Below are 25,755 nucleotides of genomic sequence, written 5' to 3' on the forward strand. Positions count from 1 at the left end.
GTGAATGAGTTCAGGGCTGCCCTGGCCTGCATGGTGAGCTCCAGGCCAGCAGAAGCCCCATAGTGAGATCGTGTGTCTCAAAACAAACAAACAACAGATAAAAGTAAAGCAAAACAAAAAATGTTAATAGATTAAAAGTAAAGAGATGATAGAGAGATGGCTCCGTGGTTAAGTCTCAGGTTCAAATCCCAGTATCCACCTGGCAGCTCACAACCATAAACTCCAGCCCCAGGACATCTGGAATCCCTCTTCTGGCCTCTGCAGGTACTGCACCACACATGATGCGCAAACATGCATGCAGTCATAACACCTGTACACACAAAAAATAAATCTGTAAATGACTTTTAAAAGAACTTAGAACAGGCACAGGGGTGATCAGCAGGGGATGATAGATTTAAAACATGATATCTGCTCTCAGAGTATAGTTTGCCAGTTCCTCAAAATAAAAACACCAAATTAGTATTTGATCCGTCTATCCCGCTTCTAGGTTTATTACCCAAAACTGACAAATAAAGGCAGGAACTGTAATCCTTCTGTATAGTTCATGGCATTGTTCACCATCGCCTTAAAGTAGAAACAGCCCAGATGCCTGCTAATGAATGAGAGGTTAAGCAAAACGGGGCACATAATGTGCAGCAAGACATTATTCAAGCTTAAAGAATCTGATGTGTGCTGTATTATCTAGGGTTTCTACTGCTGTGATAAGACATTGTGACCAGGGCAACTTAGAGAAGGAAAAAGAAATGGGCTTATGGTTTCAAAGGGTTAGAGTTCATGATGGTGAAGCAAGAGCATAGTAGCAAGAGTATCTAAGAGCTCACCTTTCAAAACCACAAACTGGCCAGGAAGCAGAGAGACAGAGAGAGGGTCTCAAGGACAAGATCAATCTCTGGAGGCAACGGTTCTGTAGCCTTCTTCCTCCAGCCAGCTCCGCCCCTCTGCCAGCCTGATGGGCCACTAAGCCTCAGATGGATCGTGAGTTAATCCACTGATAAGTTGGTGCCAGTGAACCCAGGGGTTCACAAATCTCTAGTTTTCACTGGGATTAGCATGGACTCCATTCTTATTTTTTTACAAAGATTCTGGGGAATCCATCCCAGGTCCCCACACTTAGAAGACAAGTGTTCTTGAGCTACTTCCTCAGCCCTGGATCCATTTGATCAGGGTCAGACTGTGGTGTCTCCAGTTGGGATATTTGGTACTGACAGCTTTTGCACGGCTAGGAAGTTTAGCTCCCACTTCCCGCTGTGCTCCATATTCTCCTGCACCATTCATTCTGCCTGAAGACTATTCTGTGCCTTTCCATGTGGGAGCTGTGTGTATGTGTGGGTGGGTGACATGACAGAGCAGCTCATAAAACAGAATAAAAGTTTCTTTAGCTTTACTTTTTCAAAGCCTGTGTCCTTGTGGGAACATCAAGAAGGCAGGACATCTGGAAGGCAGCTGGCTACCTCTACTTAATGCCTACTAATCAAAAAAATAAATAAATAAAAATAAAGCAATCTTTAGGCTGGAGGGGGAAAAAGAGATAAGGACACGCAGAAAAATGGAATGAACACATATGTATGCATTCAGACATAGAAAAATGGGATGTTTCACACGCATATGATTGAACCAAGCCCGTAAGTTTGGTAACAACAGAATAAAAGATGATTTTGCCAAGTCATTCGCTTACTTTGGGAATTTTTCCCCCTTTTGAGTAGATGCCTGCGGAGTTGTCTAGGGTTCGTTACTTAATTTTTATGTTCTTGGTAATGGTAGATGTTACAAAATCCTAATGTTCTTAGGATTAGTAGACATTATAAAAGCCTGATTATTTGTGTGAGAGAAAAGGACAAGTGGGTCTTTGCTGGAGGCTCCTGTAGTCTGTCCCATCAGGTGATGGGCGCTTGCCTCTGGTAAGGATCTGTGATGGTTGGCAACTTAACAGGATCTAGAACCACCTAAGAGACAAGCCTTCATCTGAGCACAGCTAGCCTACTCAGACAGCGATTCTGACCTCTGACTTCTATCTGTGGCTCTGTCTCCTCCCAAGAGCCTCGTGGTCTTTTCCATTCTGAGAGCCGGTGTAGGAGGGGGTGAGACTCAAGTATAGCAAGTTGTTCTAGAGTGACTAGGAGTGATACAAACACACTCCATCTGCCAGGAATAGATGCCACAGTCACAATTATCACAGAGGATGTGAGGAAATAACTGTACAGCCAGAAGAGGATCTCAAAGATGCTGGTGAGCATTCCAGACAGTTGTCATGGCCCATCCTTGGCAATTAATGCGACTTATCATCTCAATAGTATTTTTTTTTTTTTTGGTTTTTCGAGACAGGGTTTCTTTGTGTAGCCCCAGCTGTCCTGGAACTCACTCTGTAGACCAGGCTGGCCTCGAACTCAGAAATCTGCCTGTCTCTGCCTCCCAAGTGCTGGGATTAAAAGTGTGCGCCACCACGCCTGGCTCAATAGGATTTTGAATCACCACGTGTGGGCATGTCAGTGGTGATTTCTGAACTGGGTTACCTGAGGTGAGAGGACCCACCCTAAATGTAGGTATGTAGCATCAACCCATGAGCTGGTGGTCTCAGAATAAATACAAAGAAAGTTAGCTGATCACTATATTCGTGGATCTCTGCTTCCTGACTGTGTACCCAGTGTGACCAGCTACCCTATGCTCCTACTCCCATGCCCTCCCTACCTTCAGATAAGGTGACAAATATCTGTTGGCCCTTCTGCTATTGATTTGGGACCACACACATTTTCTAGGGACAGAACCCAAGCCAGCTTTGCCATCTGATGGTATCAGTTATGAGAGACAGATGTATGGAATGCAAATCAAAACAAAATATCATAGCAACTACTGCATATAGCATACTAGATTCACCTCAGGTGAGTAAAACCGAGTGTTTCCATCTGGTAGTGACAAGAGAGTTACTAGGGGGCTGGAGAGATGGCTCAGTGGTTAAGAGCACTGGCTGCTCTTCCAGAGGTCCTGAGTTCAATTCCCAGCAACCACATGGTGGCTTACAACTCTCTGTAATGGGATCTGGTGTGACTAAAGACAGCGATAGTGTACTCACATACATAAAATAAATAAATCTTAAAAAAAAATGTTAAAGTGTGCACCACCATCACCTGGCTTTAAGAGAGAGAGAGAGAGAGAGAGAGAGAGAGAGAGAGAGAGAGAGAGAGAGAGAGAGAGGAAAGTTACTATGGAGGAAGTGACAGCAGAAGTGGGGCTCAGTTCATGAGTGGGATGTCTCCAGAGCTGGGTATTTTAAATGCCCGAGGCAGCTGAGCAAAGAAATCCCAGTGTGAAGTAAATTAGTCAGATGCAGCTACCCTGTGAGCTTCTGGGCGATGGTGGGCCATATGGGAAGGCTCTGGAACCTGTAGCCTATCCTATCTGGTTACTGGTGGCTTTTATAGCCATCTGCAAAGCCTAGATCCCTCCCAGACACCAGTCCTTATCAGCCTTTTCTGCACACACTCATCTTTCCAGGGTCAGGCAAAGTGTGTAATTTATCATAAGAAAGCCAGCGCCTCCCCTGAAGAAGCACCCAGAGATGTCACAGCTGGTGACTTCATTTATGTACTGCTAAATATCACAGGTCCTGTCAAACAGCTGGAAACTTTGCTCAGCTCCTGTCATCCACAGGAGTTGGTTAATGGTTAGTTTCTAATTGCTGCCTCAAGCTGACTGGTGGGAGGCTCTCTGTGAGTCAGAGCTCTGACATTCCAGGAGGTCACTGGGGAGGCACTCCCCCAACCCCAAACGTGACCCTAGGCATGCGGGCCAGCAAGCCAGGGAAAAGAGAGCTTTCCTCCCTTCCAACCAATCTTGTGGGGAAATGAACCAGAGTCCTATTGCCAAAATAGAATGCTAGGAAAAAAGAAAAAAATAAACTCTGCTAAGCCCATTGTTTAAAAACAGATGCCATTTCCCCAAGCTAATGGAAACACCCAGGAATGGCTGTGCAGAAAAGGACATTTCAGTCCTTCTAAATTCTCAATATTTTGAAATGCAAATATCCCATATATGCATGCATTCACAACAGCATAACATTAAGCTAGAACTATTATTTTTACAAGAAGGCAGATCAGGAAGTTAAATGTGGGCTGGGGATATAGATAGCTTGTATAGGATTGCAGAGTAGTATAGGATACTTGTCTGCTGCACACAAGCTTCGGGTTTGATCCCTAGCACTACATAGCACTGAGAAACCTGTGTGTGCCTGTAATTGCAGTAGCTGGAGGTGGAGGCAAGCAGACCACAAGTTCAAGGGTCACCCTTGCTACGTAGTAAGTGTGAGGCCAGCCGAGGTTATGTAAGACTTTGTCTCAAAAAAAAAAGAAAAAAGAAAAAAGAAAAGGAGAGAGAAAGTGAAAAAGAAATGGTAGCTGTTCACATAGACATGAATACAAAATCCAAATACACATAAATATAGGCTTTATAGTGGTGTATATACCTTCATTTAAAAGGGGAAAGTACTTAAGGATAAAATCAACAGGGGCTAGGGAGATGACTCAGTGCTTGCTGAGCACAAAAAGATCTGAGTTCCCATCCCAACATCCACATCAAAACCTGCTGTGGTAGCTTTGCACTTCTGTAACCCCAGCTGTGGAGGTGCATCCTGCCTCAAGAATTCAGACGGAGAACAACTGAGGAAGACTCACGATGTCAACGTCAGGCATAGCACCGTGCTCACCCACACATACGTGTGTGTGCCCACACATGGGCAACACCACACAAAATCAAAATAAGTACATACTAAAAAATTAAGAATAAAAAAGTTATCAGTTACCCTATTGTTACCATCTTGATATGATGTATACAGATTAGTGATCCACTAATAGCAATAGTAACAGAAATTAATTATCGATGGCTAACGCCAGACTGCATTGAGACTTCACATGCTAACTCCTTTAATTCACACCCCGGCCCTGGAACGGGAGTTTTGCTACTCACTTTCCTTTGACTGGTGAGGAACTTTCCAGAACATGCCTGTCTTGGTTCTCCCAGATAAAGTCAGGTCTTGGGTTCAAATCTGTCCAATTTATGAAACTGATTTTAGCCCTGGCATTTTACCATGCCCTGCAATGGTGTCTTGCATCCACTTACTCAAACCTCTCCTCCATAGCTTTGTGAAAACTCTAGGCTAAGCACTTAGAGGTCAGAAATGCTCTCTGCCCTCAGCAAGCCTTTGGTCTGCAGGTCAATAGCGGCATTATCTTTTAAATTGCCAGGTAGATAACAATTTTATTCATAATTAGCTTCAAACTGGAGTCCACCCAAATGTCCCTCGGAGTGAAGAGATTAAAATAAACTGGCATATGTTAGGGGATACCTCCTACCCACCAGCTTAAAAAACAACAACAAATACACGCAGCAACTTGGATGAATCTCAGAAGGAAACCTACTCTTGCTCTGTTCTCCTATGGTGCCATACCGTGTAGTATGAAACATTGTAGCGCTATGGAGCAAGTGGCGGCTGCCAGGAGCTGGGGAGAGAGGAGGCACAGCCTCTGGGAGGATTGATGAGTGAGTCTAACAGGGATATGGAAACTCTGGGCTTTGATCTGAGAGTTGCTGGGAAAATCTCTCCATGGTAAAGCTGCATAGAACTACGCATGGGTACACCAGAACACATAGAGAGTACATATAAAACAAGGTCAGTCTCCTAGTTGCAGGGGATCTTTGCTTTCCTCTGGCCTGTGGATACTACATATATGTAGGGAGATGGGGGGGGGGAGCAGGGAGAAAGAGAGAGACAGAGAAAGACAGAGAGAGAGGAAGGGGGAAGGGGGAGAGAGAGACAGAGAGAGACAGAAAGACAGAGAATGAATAATAAACAACCTGGGGGCTAGAGCGATGGCTGAGTGGTTAAGAGCACTGACTCTTCTTCCAGAGGACTCTGGTTCAAATCCCAGCCCCCACATGATAGCTCACAACTGTCTGTAATGCAGAATCTGACCCCCTCACACAGATATACATGCAGGCAGAACACCAATGTACATTTGAGAAGTAGAAAATAAACAACCTAAAGTTATACTTTAAATTAATAATAATTATGCTGGTAGTCTTATCTATAAGAGGCTATTTAGCCCTGCCAATCTGCAGGTTCTCAGCTAAGGCTGCTGCTCTGAAAGAGCCAAGCTTTCATCAGCAGAAGTCAAGTGAGATGCTCATAGGTGATGTGTGCACTTAACTGTTACTGTCCTACTAGACTCTCAAATATCCGTGCCTACACATGAAATGTTTCCCCAGTGCAATCTGGGGCCTACATACATGTGAGGCTGTGTGATCTTCTACATCACCATCCTGGGGGGTTAGGTGTTTGTTTTGGTCTTGATTGGGGGTGGGGCGGTGTTGATAGTTAGACTAGCAGCTCACTTATGCTAAGCACTCATGTTTAGTACTCATTGCCTTAAACTTTTTGTAGACCTTGTAAACTTTTTGTGTCCTTGAGCTCCAGCCAAGATTAAAGGCACACACCACCACACCTTGCCAGCCCTTGGTTTTTGGGACAAATCTCATTACCTTATCTCAGACTGCCTTGGAACTTGGCATTGTCGCCCTTGCTGGCCTCAAAAGCTCAATCCACTCACCCCTGCCTCTGCAGTGCTGGGTTAGAGGCGGACACCATTATGACCAGATTGAGATTGTCAACCATTTGTCCATTTGTCGCTTAAAGTGTAGCACTTTTATTAAATATACCTTTTCTAAGTTATGCCTTAGCTATACTTCCAACCCATGCATGCAAATAAATAGCAACCCCTCCCCTCCCCGTGCTAGTCATTCATTTGCTGTGTTTGTTTGTTTGTTTGTTTGTGGCCTTTTGCAGCCCTGGCTGGCTTGGAACTTGTTAGGTGGAACAAGCTGGCCTTGATTGAACTCACAGAGATCTGCCTACCTCTGTCTCCCAAGTGCTGCGATTATAAATTTGCACCCCACTGTTGCCATTTGTGGGGTTATTTAAATAACATGCCACTCACAATCCTGATCAAAAGGCCAACACTTCTAAAAGCAAAGGTAACCCTTGGCCAGAGACGTTCTCTAAGTGATCAAACATTTCTCTATTTCTGGTCCTGTTCTTTCTCACTGGGCAACTGTCACTGGGTACTTCTCTGGGTTGAGAAATTGAAGTTTCATTTCTTCAAAGGACAGGATTCTCCCATGTACATACAAAAAATATTTCCCTGTATGCTGATATAATCCCTCCATTCAAAGCACAGGATCCAAACTAAAGCTTCCTTCCCATTCCTCCCTATCCATAGGCACTCTAAGAGACCACATGAGGAACTGGGGGGAGGGGGGAGGGGGAGGTTGCTGTGTGGCTGCTGCATTCAAAGATGAGCTCATGGGAACACTCCCAGAGACCAGCACTTGGGTGACCCTGTGCGAGCAGAGCCCAGCTGATCTGAGTCACTGACTGGGTGATCCATCACAAGGCATAGGATGGGGTTCCTGTGAGGGATCAGCAGCAACTTCCTGTCTGTAGTCAATCCAGGAAGGCTTGGCTGAGTCATGCAGCTGGCTGAATCAACTGCTTCTCACTGCCCGCCCTCTCACTCCTCCTTCTCTGAGTCACAGGCAAGCTCTGCAGAGAATTCAGGAGCGGCAGGACCAAGGTCTTGTTGCTGTAACAACAGAGAACGCAGAGGAGAGGGTGGTGACAGCAAGACGCAGTTCTAGCTAGCAGAAGGCCCCTAAAGCCCCAGATGAAAGGTTAGAAGGCCCTAGGCAAAACAAGACAAACAAACAAGTGAAAACAAACAAACAAACAAAAATGGCACCAGCCTCTCAGAGGAACCCAGAAAGACTAATGACCAGTCTCAAAAGTCTCTTAGATATCATGCAGTTTAGAATGAGATAGAATTCTGTTTGCTTTCACGAACCTATGGCCTGTGCTTATGTGCTTGTAATTATGAACATAGGCAGCATTCATTAGCCCCAGGTGTGCCTGTCACTTACAAGACCCTAACATGCTCAGGTGTCGCTATGTTGGGGTCACTTGCCCTCTGCTTTGCTCTGAAGTTATGGTTATTGTTAAATCTTGCTGCATCCTCTTGTTTAATGCATTACTAAAGTAGCACCACCTGCCTACCAGCAAATGTCTGTGTATGTTTGGGATCATCCTTTTCAACAGATGTCCTTCCCTTCTTAATCTTGCATATAATCCATTATCCTTTATACATCTCTCCTTTTTCTTTTGTATGTGTATGTTTATGCATGCATGTATACATGCAAGCTCTTGTGTGTATATGCATGTGTGTGTGTGTGAGAGAGAGAGAGAGAGAGAGAGAGAGAGAGAGAGAGAGAGAAAGAGAGAGAGAGAGAACCACTACTCCCAGCTTTTAAAAATACGGGCTCTAGGGCTCAACCTCAGGCTTTCAAGCTTTCATTGCAAGCACACTCTGGCTTAGCTCTCTCCCTACTCCTATGTTATTTATTTAAGTCCAAGGTCAGATGTTTGCAGCACCGCTTCCTTTTCCAACTGTGAGGAAGGATCTAGTCCCGGCTTCTGATCCTGGCTGGTAGATCCTGGTCTCCTGTTTGTGTCTCTTCACATTATCACAAGTTTCTTGGTTGTCTTTGTTTGTTTTAATGATTTGTTTCTAATTTCTCTCTGTAGGGAGGGTCAGCAGAAAACATAGCTCTCTGCTTTTACCATATGAGTTTTGGAGACCAAACTCAGGATTTAGGCTTGGGGGCAAGTAAGTACTTATATCTGCTAAAAATATTTGTTTCTTTATTCTTTTGTATGCTTTGTATGTGCATGCACATATGTGTATCTGGGTGCACACACATGTATAACTCGAAAGTTAAAAGAGGGTACAGAGTGCCCTGTTCTAGCTCTCTCTGCCTTATTCCATTACACTCTGTCTTTCATTTAACCAGGAAGTAGACTGGTGGCCAACAAGCTCCAGCCGTTCTTCCATCTCCTCTTCACCCCCTTGCTGGGTTACACACATATTCCCTGCATCTATGTTTTCATTTCATGTTGTTTTAAAGACACAGCCACATAGGGTTAAGGCTCAACTTAATGACTACAATTTGCATACCTTTACAAAGATCCCCATCGCCAAATAAGGTCACCTTTGGGTTTGATCCCAAAGTGCCACCCACAGGCTCATCTTTCAAACCTTTGTTCTCCAGTGGGCTGCAGGGTATTGCAAAGCCATGCAACCTTCATTGGGTGGGAACTGACTGGTGGATGTAGGTCCCACTGTAATTCCAACCTAGCTCCCCTTCTGTTTGCCCTTCTGCTGCCATGTGAACAACCCTCTACTCCCTGCTCTCACCACCAGAGATGGAGCCTGTGTGTCTTGCCTTCTGCCATGATGGACTGAAATCCCTCCGGAAGTGTGAGACAAAATGAGCTTTGCCCTATTGTTCCTGTTAGGTACTGTAGTCACAATGGCATGTAATGGCATACAGCCCATGTGGTGTATGCTTTACATCCTAGCACTCAGAAGGCAGAGGCAGCTGAATCTCTGTGAGTTTGAGCCCTGCCAGGTCTACAGAGCAAGTTCCAGAGTAGCCAGGGCTACATAGATAAATCCTATCTCAGGGGGGTGGGGGGGGGGGGGAGTTATACAATAACTTTTCCAAGTTCTAGCAGCTTGAATTCCAATGCATCTTTTATGAGAGGAAACAATTCATCCTGTAATGTACTCTAATCTGTTCTCCATCATCTCCTCACAGACAGCCTCAAGCTGGAGGAGGATGATAGAACGGCCTGTATCCTGCAGGGCTCAGGATTGGAAGTGCTTTATAAACAGAAAACGGCCTCAGACTTGTCAATTATGTGGTGGCAGGAATGCTTTAGAGAGCAGAGAATGGGTCCCCATGCACAGACATTCCCAGAAGCCTATAAGGCTAGGTCAGATGGGAACACAGACTTTTTACCACAGGAAACCAGGCCTTGGCCTCAGGAAAGGATCAGGGAAAAACTTCTGGTCCCCGTTTTAAATATTAGCTCTGTTGGCAGCTGCTCAGTCTGCCTTCTTAGTGCGTGCGTGCGTGCGTGCGTGCGTGCGTGCGTGCGTGCATGTGTGTGTGTGTGTGTGTATGTGTTGGGATAGTGCATGCGCGTGTGCTAAGTGCACTTGCGTGTGTGTGTTTGTGAATATGCCTGTGGAGACCAGAGAACAATCTTAGTCGTCTGTAGTGGTCTGAGAAAGAGTGGCCTCCTTAGGCTCATGTATATGATTTGGACAAGTAGCACTACTTGAGGAGGACTAGATGTGACCTTTGTGAAGGATGTGTGTCACTGGATGGTGAGCTTTGGGGTTTCAAAAGCCCAAGCAGGCCCAGTCTCTCTCTCTCTCTCTCTCTCTCTCTCTCTCTCTCTCTCTCTCTCTCTCTCTCTCCCGCCCCCCCCCCCCCTGCCGCCTGCAGATCCAGATGTAGACCTCTCAGCTACTTCTCCAGCACCATGTCTGCCTGCATGCCTCCACATTTCCTGCCATGGTGATAATGAACTAAACCTCTGAACTGTCAATAAGCCCAAAGTAAACGTCTCTTCTATAAGAGCTGTTGATTGTGGTGTCTCTTCACAGCAACATAACACTGACTAAGACAATGTCAGTCCTCAGGAAATTTCCATCTTGTTTCTTGACACAGGCTGTCTTGGTGGTCTGGAGCTCATCTGTTAGGCAAGGCTGGCTGGCCTGAGAGCCTCGGGGACCTTCCTGTCACGACCTCCCAGCACTGGGATTACAAGTGTGTGTCGCCTTTGTAAGTGGGCTCTGGAGACGAATCTCAGTTTCTTAGGTTCTGCTGCAAGCACTTTACCAACTGAGGGAACTTCCTAGCCCTCATTATTACAGCCATTATAGTCATCTATACTTTACATATAAGTTGGCAGGAACAGGGACATCATAAACCTAACAGTGGTCACATGCGCGTGTGCGCACGCGAGCACACACACACACACCCACACACACCCACACACACCCACCCACACACACACACACACACACACACACACACACGAAGCCTGCATTCTTTTCTTTCCTTACTCCATTGAAGATCTATGAATGCATTAAGAAGATGAACACATTTTCTTATTCTGTATTTTACGGAGATTCTGTCTGATCAAACTTGACCTCAGGCTTAGTCTCCAGATCTGAAATTCCATCTTCTCCACATGACCTGCTGCTCACTAAAGAACTGATATGAAATCTTTCCACACAGCCAGAGGCATGCACAAGCTACGGAACAAGTCAGGCGGAAAGGAACCCAAGCAGAGAGCTCTGCAGTCCAAGCAGACCTATGTCCAGACAGGCTGGGAGCCACACATCTGATGTGTTCTTTGGGGCAGAATTAACCTCGGTATTCCAATATAATGGTGAGCTGGTCATAATGACAGCTTCCACCAGAGAGCCAAAGTAAGGGAGAGGAGAAAGGCATTTCTACAGATCTCAAAGCGACTCAAAGAACACTTATCTCAGCACCTGCCTCTACTGACCAGTCACCAAACCAGGGCTCTTCATGGTACACTGACCTCTGGGATTCATAGCTTCACATCTGTCTTCTAGGCTGGATCACAACCTATATGAGGCCAGGGGCTCTTGTCTATGCTGTATGTTCAGTTCTACAGAGTCCTACCTGTTACAGAGACGAGTAGATAAACCCTACATAAAAATAAATAAATTCCTGCCCCCCACTTCTTCCACACCCACCTCTGTGATAGTTTCCTTTTATAATCCCTTCCTCTCCCTTAAACGTTCCACAATGCACTTGAACTTAACTTTAAGTATATACATGCATGTCTCAAGTGTGGGAGCAGAGAACACACACAGGCCTTCTAGACAGCCATAGGCCACACCGATGAGCCACACCCACTCCTCACTCACTAGAGAAGGCCCTGGGGCTATTTGGAGCGACCTTTATTGAATATTTTTTTTAATTAAAGGTTTTCTATTCAGTGACTTATTTAGTGTGAACAATAACCTCATTGAGATAGTCTGGGCATAGGGAGCTGAACATCTTGTTCAAGGTCACACAGTTAGAGGGGACTGAACCAGAAGTCCACTCAATGATATCTCAATGAAATATTGTGTTCAAACAGCTCATTGTCCTACCTGCTTGGAAAAGGCTTTGAAAGAGATCTTGGCTCCCCCGTCCTTCCTCAAGCACAGCAACCACACTATTCACCCACCCTGCTATTCAGCAGCCACATCTGACGTCTGACTTCTCACCTCTTGGCTTCCACTGCTCCCAGAACGCTGCCTTCAGAGTCTTTCAGTGGCCAAAGGAACACAAGCTCTGCTGACTACAGATCACCCGAAGCACCAGGAAATAAATGCACATGCATACTTTTCCAGCCCTCCACCTCACCTTATCTGAGATGTGAGAAACAAAACGGACCCTTGGTTTGGATGGTTCACATGGTCGTTGGCGCTGCTGCTTCTAACGAACCCAGACACACTTTGTCTTGGCCCTTGAAACTAGCTCCCAGACAGAAGAAGTGCATGAATGCTAATTACTCTCAGCCAAGTGCATTTGAAGATCATCTCCCCACCCCCACAATCTCAATCATGTGTTTTAGAACAGAATTTAACTTTCTCTGAGCCTAGAAAAATAGCTAACATATGGGTAAAATACACAGGGCAAAATCAATTAAGATTTTTTTCTGCTTTTATTTATCTGACAATTATTTTTTTGTATATTTACTACTCCAGGCTAGATGCTTGGGAGTGAGGGATGACAGGCATAGCTTTTCCTTTGAAGTGTTCAAGCCTAGTGGGAGAATGGGAAAGGATGAGTATTACCAATGATGGTGCAATCACAACCCTGAGACTCCTACAAAACATCGGAGTGAAGGGTCCAATGAATGCACTCAGAGAGTCTAATGGAGACATGAAGTTGGGAAGGCTCCCCTAGTGCCGTAACAGTGAATGTATCAGGAACCACGTGAGTAGAGAGGAAATGGGGGTACTCGTCAGACATGGGTACACCAAGTACAAAGATATTACAAGTGATGGCACGAAGAGGTAGATGCAAGGAAATCCACACAGGCCAGAAATAGCAACACATCCCTTATAATCCTGGAACCTGAGAAGCAGAGGCAGAAACAGAAACATAAATCTGAACCCACTCTCAAGAAGAAAGGGGGGGGGTAAGGTGGGAGGGAGGGAGGGAAAGAAGTGTGGAGGAAGAAAGGAAGGACAAGAAAGTCACTATGCCTATGAGTTGAGGCTGGGAGGCAGGTGAGGACCAGTCTCCCTCCTTCCAAGATATGAAGAACTGACCTGGTGGGGGGTGGGGAGGGCTATCAAGAAACCTAAGAACAGTAGTAAGCCACCAAGGGCTTTAAACATTGAGCTGACACACTATCTCAAAAACCTTACTCCAGTTTCATACAAGTATTTAAGTAGCTAACTATACCTTTCATAAGAAACAGGAAGTAAGCAGCACCCTTCCCAGCTACTTGTCCCACTTCAAAACACCAGAGAGACAACACAGGCTTTTAAAACATGGGCTCCTGAGTTCCATCACTGTGGTATGACTGTATGGGAGAATCACTGTGCTCTTGGGAAATTTACACTGAAATCCTAAAAGGTAAAGTGAGCTGATCTATGCATTCTTCTCTCAGTTGGTAAAGGAAAAATAAACACTTGGAAATAATATATACACATGGATAAGGTAGAAAGCATAGAGTGTAACCAACAGGACGGGGAATATTCTTTCTTTATATAAATGGGGTATTTGGGGTCAAGGAAGAAAGGGCTTCAACACACTATTGCACTCTTCTTTAAGGCTGAAATTGTTTCATGTTTAAAATAAAGGGCATTCAGCAGGAGAGATGGCTGAGCAGTTAAGAGTACTTGTTGCTCTCAAAGAGAGCTCATGTTCTGCTCCCAGCATCTCCACAATGCTCACAACTGTAGGAAGCCAACTCTAAGATGGCGCCGGGCGCCAGGTGTGCCGTTGTCATAAACAACATCAGCGCAGGTGTAAGTCTGAGTCTGGCGCCAACCCCTCCCAGGTGCATGCAAATTAGGTGCCAGCAGACTGACCAATCCCAGGGGGCCACGAAGCCTTTCCCTGTGCTGGGGTGCATATAAGCAGACCTCCCTGGGTGCCCAGGGTCCCCGTAGCAGCATCGAGGCGTTCCTGCAATAAAGGCTGTTGAGAAGAATCCGACCGTGTTGTGTCGTCCTTGCTGGTCGAGAGCAGACGCAACACACAACCATCTGTAACTCCAGTTACAGGGGAATCTCATAAAGACCTCTTCTGGCCGCTGCAGGCACTGCACACACAGGACGCACAGAAATGCATGCAGGCAAAACATCCATATACATAAGAAAAAAGGTAACAAATCTTGAAAAAAAAATGTAAAAGGAAAGTTGGTAAAGTATGTATAAGATCTGTGAACAGAAGATAAACAGCAAAAGGAATTATAGAAAGCTAAGGAAGAGACACATTCACAAATTGAAAAATGCAACATTATGAAATTTTTATTTCTTCCCAAAGGTTGATAGAGTCAATGACACCTAAGTAAAAAACACATGTGAGATTTTAAAAGAAGCTGGAGATTTGTTATAGAATAGAAGAAAACACATGGACCAAAAATAATTGATACTATCTTGAATAAGATAAAAGAAAAAGATTTACTCTACCAGACAATGAACTCATTTTAACACACAGGCAACTGAGGTAGTATGGCATCTGGAGCAAGCTTAAACACAGAACTCAATGGAGCGTAATAAGAAATGCAGAAAGAGGACTTTTAGCTAATAACAAGGGCAGTGCTGGAGATCTAGAAGGAAGGACAATCTTCCAAAAAATACCTCCTACGCTCTGTGATTCTAGAGCTGGGGCTCTTAAATTATCCCATGATGGTTTAGTCCCCACTAAGTTCTGCAGTGTGGGTAGCTGGAAAGAGGCTGGAAGATGAGACGAGTCAAACAGACACTGGTTTCCTGTTTTTGCTTATTCTGTAAGAATCTCCTAAGCAACTGCCCGCACCTTGATGGCATCTTTGCTTCCATTGTGGAAACATTATCATCACAGTCCCTCAGAACTGTGAGCACTAGTTAGACAGTACCTAGCAGCAGTGAGGGGAAAGCCATTCGAGGGACTGGAGAGATGGCTCAGCAGTTGAGAGCACTGGCTGCTCTTGCAGAGGACCCAGATCCAATTCCCAGCACCCACATGGCAGGTAATACCCAACTGTGACTCCAGCTCCACGGGATCTGGTGCCTTCCTCTGTCCTTGATGGACACCAGACATAAATGTGGCAAAAAGACATTTATGCAACCAAAGCATTCATACATAAAAAATTACAAAAATAAAAAGAATATAATATACAGGCTTATATGTGATGGGTGGATGGATGGATGGGTAGATGGATGGATGGATAGATATGGGATGGGTGGATGAATATAGGTTAAATAGATGATTATGAAATTAGTGGATAAATGAATGATATAAGATAAATAGGCAAATGGATAATATAGGATTCATTGAGGAAGTGAAGTAAGAGTTTATATGATGCAAAAATTTCACTTATCCTGCTGCAGATTTATCTGCCATTTGATTTCTTTTGCCTAGATTAGTTTTGCCCATAAAGGTAATATGAGGCTTTGTTTCCAGCCTTATATTAGCAAGGAAGTTGGAGACCATTTTTTGCAGACCTTTCCATGTTCTTTTCTAGTTGATTATAGAGTAGGAAAAAAATCATCTCTAATATCTAGACTCAAGTAAAAGTAAGAAGAGAACTTTATTTTGCCTAAAAATGTAATATCCTGCCACGTGTACCAATTCCTACTTTAGACACAACATGGGAATGCGTTTTCCTCCCAGACGGTCCCTACAGAGATCAGAGGGTAAAGACACAAACATCTGACAGGCATTCCTCAAGCAGGAAAAGGGGACACTGGGCAAAGAGCATGCTTCCTAAAGTAGTCCAAAATGACAACCAGTCATCCAGAATGGAGACTGGCGAAGCCACAACCTGCAGTCCAGTATTATAGCTAATTGCAGACTTCAACGTTTTCTTCATTCATGGAAAACATCATTAAGTTCACCAAGCACTTCCTATGATCCACACAGGATGGCCTGTCTAGTTTTTACGACCAGTGACAAAGAAGTACATCAGCTGCACGGGCGCGTTGCCCCATCAACGACTGGGGCCACGTGCGTTGCTTCACCCTTCACCCCATTTGTAAAGTGAAATCTGCGTGTCTCTGCACTTTAGCCTTATTCCCAAACCTTAACCCCTCCTGTGATAGCAGAATTACTATTGGGGTCGATTTCCTTTCAGACTTTTTTTTTTTACCCACACACAATCACATATATACATTTCTCATTTTAAAAACAAAATAAGATCAAACTCAGTAACACTTTTTTTTTTTTTTTTTTTTTTTTTTTGAGCAGTGCTCATAAAGAACTTTCCACAGGGCTAGGGAGATGGCTCTATGGGTAAAGGGCTTGCTGCATAAGTGTCAGAGCCTGGCAACCAGTACAGGCCTGCGTGAGGACAGAGACAGTGGATTAGTTAAGATCACTGACCAGCCAGGCTGACTGAAATGACAAGCTCCAAGTTGACTGAAAGACCCTGCCTCTAATAATAATAATAATAATAATAATAATAATAATAATAATAATAAATAATTATAATAATGTAGAAAAGTGACTGAGAAAGAGATCTTTTTTTTTAAAATGTCTTCAACATGGCTAATGACCTCTCTTCAGATTCATATGTCTGACCTCCTCAGAGTCCAGGCAAATCTCCCACCTCTGACTATCTCCCAGAGTTACAATCTCTTTACCATAACTATAGGCTTAGATTTTTTTATTAGGGATTTTCTTTATTTACATTTCAAATGTTATCCCCTTTCCTAGTTTCACCTCCAAAAATCCCCTATCCTCTCCCCCTCCCCTCTGCTCCCCAATCCACCCACTCCTGCTTCCTGGCTCTGCCATTCCCCTATACTGGGGCATAGAATCTTCACAAGACCAAGGGACTCACCTCCCATTGATGACCAACTAGACCATCCTCTGCTACATATGCAGCTAGAGCCATGAGTCCTACCATATGTTTTCTTTGATTGGTGGTTTAGTCCCAGACAGCCCTGGGGTTACTGGTTAGTTCATATTGTTGTTCCTCCTAGGGGGCTGCAAACCCCTTCAGCTCCTTGGGTACTTTCTCTAGCTTCTTCATTGTGGACACTGTGCTCTGTCTAATGAATGACTGTGAGCATCCACTTCTGCATTTCCCAGGCATTGGCAAAGCCTCTCAGGAGACAGCTATATCAGTCTCCTGTCAGCAAGCTCTTGTTGGCATCTGCAATAGTGTCTGGGTTTGATGGTTGTTTATGGGATAAATCCCCAAGTGGGGCAGTCTCTGGATGGTCATTCCTTCAGTCTCTGCTCTGAACTTTGTCTCTGTAACTCCTTCCATGGGTATTTTGTTCTCTCTTCTAAAAAAGATCGAAGTGTTCATACTTTGGTCTTCCTTCTTTTTGAGTTTCATGTGTTTTGCAAATTGTATCTTGGGTATTCTGAGCTTCTGGGCTAATATCCACTTATCAGTGAGTGAATATCATGTGTGTTCTTTTGTGATTGGGTTACCTCACTCAGGATGATATCCTCCAGATCCATCCATTTGTCTAAGAATTTCATAAATTCATTGTTTTTAATAGCTGAATAGTACTCCATTGTATAAATGTACCACATTTTCTGTATCCATTCCTCTATTGAGGGACATCTGGGTTCTTTCCAGCTTCTTGCTATTATAAATAATGCTACTATGAACATATGGGAGCATATGTCCTTATTACAGGTTAGAGCATTTTCTGGGTATATGCCCAGGAGTGGTATTGCTGGATCTTCCAGTAGAACTTCATCCAATTTTCTGAGGAACCGCCAGACTGATTTCCAGAGTGGTTGTACCAACTTGCAATCCCACCAGCAATGGAGGAGTGTTCCACATAGCAGAATTACTATTGGGGTCGATTTCCTCTCAGACTTTTTTTTTACATGCACACAATTACATATATACATTTTTCATTTTAAAAACAAAATAAAATCATACTCAGTAACATTTTTTTTTTGCAGTGCTCATAAAGAACTTTGGCCTGAGTGGGGGGCAGAGACAAGTGGATTAGTTAAGATCACTGGCCAGCCAGGCTGGCTGAAATGACAAGCTCTAAGTTGACTGAAAGACCCTGCCTCAAAAAAAATTGATAACAATGTAGAAAAGTGACTGAGAAAGACATCTTAATATCAACCTCTATTTTCCACATGCACAGACACACCAACAGATTTTCTATGACAGACACACACATTCGATCTCTCCCTCTCCCTCTCTCTCTCTCTCTCTCTCTCTCTCTCTGATCATCTCAGAGCCGTCAGTCATAGGTTTCCATGTTTCCATAGTAAAAGACTTTGCTCTTTTCCCTTCACCCTTCCATCGTTTCAATTCTCAGCTGTGTCTGCCTACAGCTCTTTCAAGACCCGCTCTTGGGCCTCTGGAACCATTTTTCTGAAAGCACCAAGATTTGGGAGAGCCTGACAGATTAGGAAACTCGGCTCCTGGTCTCTAGTTAACATAGCTTATACTCCAGATCCCCCAAAGGAACCAGGTAGATGCCAAGACTTTATCTGAACAACACACCCTGGCTCACTTCTTCTGCCTTCATGTTCCGCATCCCTAAGCCTTTACTAGGTTGTCCTAGGAACTCTTCTATAATAACCATGCACATAGAAATTCTCATAGCAGGTGTGTCTGGAGAGATGACCCAAGATGCTCAATATTCCATGGTACAGAATGTTCAGAACACGCCGTGATTTACCATCCTGTGAATGCTTTGTTCCCTTGTTTCTGACTTGTCCTATCCTGGAGCATGCTGGGCGTACCTCTGCACATGGTCATATTTTTTAAAAAGTCCTTAATTGCATCCCATCTTGACCATTCTAAGAGTTGTATTGCCAAAAGTCATGTCTGGCTTTCTGCTGTCATAGTTTCAAAATAAGAATGTAAACACGGCTGCAAGGAACCCACTACCTTTATTAGCTATGGTGAAGATAAATGACTCAGTGTGCTTTGTTTCTTTTTCCTGGAGTGAAGATCAAAAAAGTCCAACCCACACAGCTTCCTGAACCACCCTGATCTCAGATTCCTAGGTAATCAATGGTTATCATACACTCCAGACTCAACAGACCAGATCCTGCTGGGGTGGGTTGGCACACATGTGCCAGTGCATATGCGCATGTGTGGAATCCAGAGGACCACTCCGGATGTCTTTCATAGGGATGCCATTCATTGTGTGCCTTTTTGTTGAATCTGTGACAGGACTTCTCAATGGCATAGGGTTCACCAACTAAGCTAGGCTAGTTAGCTAGTGAGCCCCAGAGATTGGCTGTCTCTTCCCCAATGGTTGGGATTCTGAACACACAGTGAACCAGGGCATCAGGCTTTCAGGTCAAGCACTCGCCAATGTAGCCACCTCCAAGACCCTGAAAAGGTACAGTGTTTACTTTTGAAATGAGGAATGGAGATATGTAGCAATCAACTGAAAAACTTTTGAAAAGTTTCTCTTTGTTTCTGTCTTGCCTCCAGGCTTCCTGCCCCCAGGTCTCTTTGAGCTGAATCTAATGCAGTTAATGGGCCTTGTACTTCCCTTCTTATGGGTAGATGCACGTGACAAGCCTTCTCTGACTACAGATTTCCACTTGCCGAATAGTTTCTAAATGAAGCTTCAGGGTTGCAACATCTTTGCCTGCATTGAATGTCTGGGGGAGAGGTTCCACCTCATTGAGGCAGGCAATGAATGCAGACGGCCCACTTATAACACAGAGCATCTCATGAGAAAAGAGGTGTGGCCATTGCTCTCCCTGACTCACATGACAGCTTATCTGGGAGACAGACTCTGAGGAAGCATTACAAACCTGACGGTGATGCCACAACCCTGGGCCCAGCTGAGGACAGATAGAGACAGAATTTCCTCTGTGTACTTTGCACAGCTTTTCTCTTCTCCAATAATGGTTGGCAAAGACTAAAACCGGTTGACTGACCGACGTGTCTCAGGGTTTCATAGGAGTTCATCCCTTCCTATAATGGAAAGAAAAGGTTCAATTAGTTCCTAGGACTTCATATCCTCTAGTTTAATAGAAACTGGGTCAAGACATCCAGGAAAAGAATAATTTTAAATTATCTCCAGAGAAATATTACAGGGACGTGTGTGTGTGTGTGTGTGTGTGTGTGTGTGTGTGTGTGTGTGTGTGTGCGCATGTGTGTTCATGCGTGTGTACTCAGAGGCCAGAGAACACCCAGGGTATCGTCTATACAGGAAGGCCTCCACTTCCTTTGACCTGAAGCTCATCAGCTGGGCTAGACTGAGTGACAGTGACCGCCAGGATCCTCTCTGCCTCTCTGGTCCTGAATCCGAAGCATCCATGGCCAGCGTTTTCACATCTGTTCTGGAGATCATACCCGGGCCTTTGTGCTTCCTGGAGACTCACTTTACAGACTGAGGATCCCTCTCCAGCTCCAGCCTCAACATCAGAGTCTCGGTACTGAGAATGGGAGCCAAACTGAGCTCATACATAGACCCTGAACTCTCAAATTCAGAAGAGAACTCAAGATTGAGTCACGATGGCAGGCAGTAAAGGACCAGATTTTTTTCTAAGCTTATGTGGCCCACTCCAAAACAGCTCATTACTAGCAAGTCAGAGGCTGCAGCTTGCTTCCCTGACTTCTGGCCCGGGGCTCTTTCCATTAAAACACCAAAGCCAATGTTATTAGAAACTCAGAGCATACAGGAGACAATAAACTAAATGTCAAGGCCGCCCTGAGATCCTTGCCAACAGCTTCCTTAGTTATGATGCTGCTGCTGATTGACAACTATGGTCAGATTGTTAAACCTGGACACCCTTAAGAAGAACAAGCAGGGACACAGTCGCATCACGTTAGCATCGCAGCAACCCAAACCATCACTCTGGGAGCATCATTAGCACGGCTGATGTAAAGAACACAGAGTTCTCTACTCCCAAGTATGCCTGTACTGGCTCAGGGCAAAGCGCCCCATCAATCACCATTGTAACAGCCCTGGCAGGACATAGGACAGTTTGAACAGTTCTCCTCCATTCAGGTATCAGATTGTTGAAACAATGGATTCTAAGAATGGTACATTGTTACATTTCTCCACAGCCTCATGCTGCAATAAGGAATAGCCTGGGCCCTGGTACTAGCCATAGAGGGAGATTGTCACCCAGAAAGAGGTGTCATAGTCCTGACAACTTGCCAGAACACCTTGCAGGAGAAACCAGGAAGCACAATCCTGATCGGTCCATATGGGCAGAACCCCGCCTGGCCAGGACTGCATGTTCTTGCCCTCTGTTGAGACCTAAACATCAGGTCAGGACCTCAGGCTCATTTTTTTGTTCTTCTTTTTGGTTTAGTCACACTGAATAAGTCCATTTTCTCTGCTTTTTGATAGCATTTATCTCTTTAACTGGCCCACTAAGGATGGGTGACTGAGCCCAGCCTGTTAGGGCTAACAATTGTTAGACACTAACAATTCTCATAGCTATCATTATGTTTGGCCTGGCCAAATTCTGGATACTAAACTAAACTAAACAATGAATTACTATCTGACCTGTGGCTTAGTATATAAAGTGCTCACTGAACAAGCATGTGGGGGGGGGGGGGGCAGTGTGCTGAGTTCAATCCCATCACACACCTAAAAAGTCAGGAAGGGGTTCATGCATGCAGTCCCAGTTCTGAGGAAGCAGAAATAGGTGGATCCCTGGACAACCTAGCTATTCCCCCAAACTGCCTTGGCTGCCGCCCTATTCCTCTCACCAGGCTGAACACTTCATCTCCTTTCTCTCTTATTTTTTTCTTCTCGCTCCGGTCCAAAGATTTAAAAGTACACTGTAGCTGTCTTCAGACACACCAGAAGAGGGCATCAGATCTCATTACAGACATTGTGAGCCACCATGTGGTTGCTGGGATTTGAACTCAGGACCTTTGGAAGAGCAGTCAGTGCTCTTAACCACTGAGCTATCTCTCCAGCCCCTCTTTTCTCTTTCCCTTTTTCTTCTCTACACCAGCGGCCAAAATGGAAGAATGCAGTGCAATCCCAGCTCAGGCCATAGAACATCCCTCACAGGCTGGCTGCTGGCTGACACTATCATTTGGCTTAGACCCAATCCAGCCCCCTTTGGGTACCTGGGCACCGCATCCTGCTGTCCACAGTGACAAGACTGCTGACTTTAACAAAATGTATACCTGCCCCACTAGATACCTAGTACCGCCAAGAGCGACTGCCTAATTAATGGTGCTTTCTAAGACTACCTTGGTCTTCTAGAAAAGACAGCAAATTTCTTTTCTAGCTTTGCATCGGAATCCCAGCTTAAACAGCAAGTAGACAGAAGGAAACCTGAAGTTCAGGTCTCTTTCAAAAGATGAAAGATTTATGATTTAAAAATTGCACCACAGATGTAAATATCCACACTGTAAATGATCCTAAGGAATTTACAGAAGGCATAAGTGACCTCTAACTGAGGAGCTCTTGGGAGTTGGTGGCTGGTATGGGTCAGGGGTCATTTATCTTCAGAGATATGTTGTCTGTGATTCAGTAAATAACCTTGAGCACAGTACATACCAACAGCCCTAGTTAAACTCAGTGAATTATAAAAAGGAGGAAAAAGACAAGAAAGGGGAAAGAGGGCAAACATTTTAGGCAGAAAAAGACTCAAATCCCCAAACTGGGATGAAGATAAGTGGGAAATGGCCATCAACGTCATCCCAATAAACCACATATAGATATATGGAGATACCAGCCGACTTCTACAAAGCTAAATGACCTCTTCTAATAGGACACCATGTGACTTTTATCCTGTGCATTGTAGAAGAGATAGAAAGATGATATCCTACTACACAGCAATATGTTCTCCAGATATTTTCATATATGTGTTAGTTTCACTATAATTATAACATCATTTTCCATACTATAATCACTTTTTTCAGGGACTAGGAAAAAAAAATGAAATCCCCCTGTCCCCTGCCTCCCAAGGACTGGAATTACAAAGACGCACTGCCATATCTAGCTGTATTTTGTTATTGTGTTTGTTTGTTTGTTTGTCTGTTGAGACAGAGTCTCACTATGTAATCCTAGCTATCCTAGAACTCACTTCATGGACCAGACTGAAGTTGAATTCTGCCTCTGCCTCTGCCTCTGCCTCTGCCTCTGCCTCTGCCTCTGCCTCTGCCTCTGCCTCTGCCTCTGCCTCTGCCTCTGCCTCTGCCTCTGCCTCTGCCTCTGCCTCTGCCTCTGCCTCTGCCTCTGCCTCTGCCTCTGCCTCTGCCTCTGCCTGAGTGCTGGGATTAAAGGAGTGCACCACCACACCTGGCCTTTTGTAGCATATTTTATAACTCAGTCCACATCAAGAACCATTTGAGTTGTTTCAAATGTATTGATACTATATTTGTAAACCCAGCCCTTCAGAGAAACCCTGGAAGTTTGAGGCCCGTCTTGTCTGCACAGCAAGAGTCTGTCTCCATAAACAAAACACTCACAACAAAGCTGGAGGTTTGGCCTCAGGTGTTAAGAGCACAGGGTTCACTTCCAGCCACCCACGTGATGGCTCACAGTCATGTGTAATTCCAGTTCCAAGGGACCCAATGATCCCCTGGCACCGGACACACCTATGGTGCATAGACATGCATATAGACAAGCCATCTATACACATAGAATAAGTAAAATGTTTTTTACTTTAAAAAAAAATTTTTTAAAGTCATTTAGGATTTGTGGGTTCAGCTAACTGCAGAGAAAGGAATATTCTTACCAGTGAAGGGAGTCAGGTGCCGTTCCCAGAGGCAATGCCCAATGGGATAGCTGTCAAAGACTGGACTGACAGAATGCTTCTCCCACAGACTGAGGGAGAAACCTTGTGTGAGATAAGATCTTTCCACCCTATCCCTGCCCTCTGAACATCTGAGGTCTCCTTACACTGACTTCAACTTACAAAACGTCACTACTGGAAGATATCTTAGGTTACTTCGGGTCAATGCTTCTCAACCTTTGTCAGATATTAAAATCACCTAGGGAACTTCTAAAAAGACCCATGAAGCCTGAGCAAAGGATCATGTGAATCAATACAGGCAAGCTCTGTAGGTAAGGCTCAAACTCTGGAAAGACTGCAGGTCAGCTCACTCATGCAATTCCCTCAGGCCACTTCTAGAGTCTCTTTGTCACCTCCACAACGTGACAAACAGTGCCTTCTAGATAGCCGGTCCTCAATCAATGGTGTAAATACATCCCCATAGTCAGTTCAAATACTATGTAACAATAATTTGTTATTGTTGTGTTTGCAGTTTTTGTTATTGTTTGCTTGTTTGTTTTATTTGGTTGGTTGGTTTTTGTTTTGGGGTGTGTGTGTGTGTGTGTGTGTGTGTGTGTGTGTGTGTGTGTGTCTGAACTCTCTATGAAGACCAGGCTGGCGTGGAATTCACAAAGATCTACTTGCTTCTGCCTCTCATTGATGCGATTAAAGGCACACACCACTATGTTTCTCTGAAATATTAACAAACAAAACTATAAGTTCGACACATCAAGAAAAGAAGAGAAAGCCAACGTGACAGCACATGCTTGCAGTCCCAACAAGGAGGCAGGAGAGCCTGGAGTTCAAGGCCAGGCTTCAGAGTAAGACAGTTTCAAAAAAAGTAATTAGCTAATAATCAATAAGTATATAAAATAAAAGGAAAGAATACCATTTCCAAACCCATAAAGGTAACACCTCACACTTTCACGTTGTCCCAGGTTGTAAAGTAGAAATTCCCAGAGAAATATTAAGGGAAGGAAGATCCAGCCAGACTGGGGCAGCAGACAAGGGAAGACAGTGAAAGAGAGGGAATGCCACAACAAAGCCCATTATTTTGTATGCTAATATTATTTTTTCAAAATAAATGAATAAGCCTGAGGATGTAGCTCGGTTGGTCGCATCCTTACCTAGCACACAGAAGGCTCTGGATTCTGGCACCAGCACCATCTGAACCAGGGGTGCTGATGCATATGTCTTACCCCAGTACTGGGGAGTGGAGGCAGGCCAATCATCGTTGGTTACATAGTGACTTGGAAGGCAGCCTTGGGTACAGGTTACCCTGCCTCTATAACAAGAATCAATAAATAATCTCCAATAAAAGGACAGTTTCCCCATCTCGGGAGACTCTACTCCCCCAAAACTGCTTTTCTTTCAGAACCTATTGACCAGTGAAATCAGATCCAGCAAAACAAGGAAAACACTGACTTCATGCTCCCCTGGTAGCTATGGTTACCCGGTTTGCTTACTGATCTGCCTGGGATAATTTGTGTGATCAGAACCAACATTCTTTAAAGCCCTGAGCCTAAGTTTTGTCATATCCTAGATACAACAGGCTCGAGCGAGGGATCGAGGGAGATTATTGATCAGCTCACAAAGTTTCAGGGAAGGCAGGACACGGGTGTTCTGAGACTAAAATATCTATTGACTAGACAAATATTTATTGTTATTTTCTCATTCTTTGGAACCACTTCTCCCAACTATCCATTTCACTGGTAGGAAAGGCAAGGCATGTGAGATATCCCAAGTAAGAAGAGGAGGGTCCTTGGGATTCAGTCTAGAAAATACAACAGTCCCAGTAGTGAGAGGAGAGGCCTGGACCAGGAGGAGAGGGATGGGGCAGGAAGTCACTCTTCTCTCTTAGCACCAAGAGAGCTGAACTCTTGAACCATCTGGATGTGTTGTCCTTTGTTTTGCCTTGGC

General features: G+C 44.5%; 1 long non-coding RNA gene across 1 annotated transcript; it reads right to left on the reverse strand.

Moving 5' to 3' along the window:
• Positions 1 to 208: 208 nt before the first annotated feature.
• Positions 209 to 25,129, reverse strand: Gm31990. The gene is made up of 3 exons (XR_865971.1): positions 24,963 to 25,129; positions 19,897 to 20,059; positions 209 to 310 (listed from the first exon to the last, which is right to left on the reverse strand). It is a non-coding gene; the product is annotated as a predicted gene, 31990 (long non-coding RNA).
• Between the last annotated feature and the right edge of the window lie 626 nt (positions 25,130 to 25,755).

This window comes from Mus musculus, chromosome 2, assembly GCF_000001635.26.
Source record: "Mus musculus strain C57BL/6J chromosome 2, GRCm38.p6 C57BL/6J".
Lineage (NCBI taxonomy): Eukaryota > Metazoa > Chordata > Mammalia > Rodentia > Muridae > Mus > Mus musculus.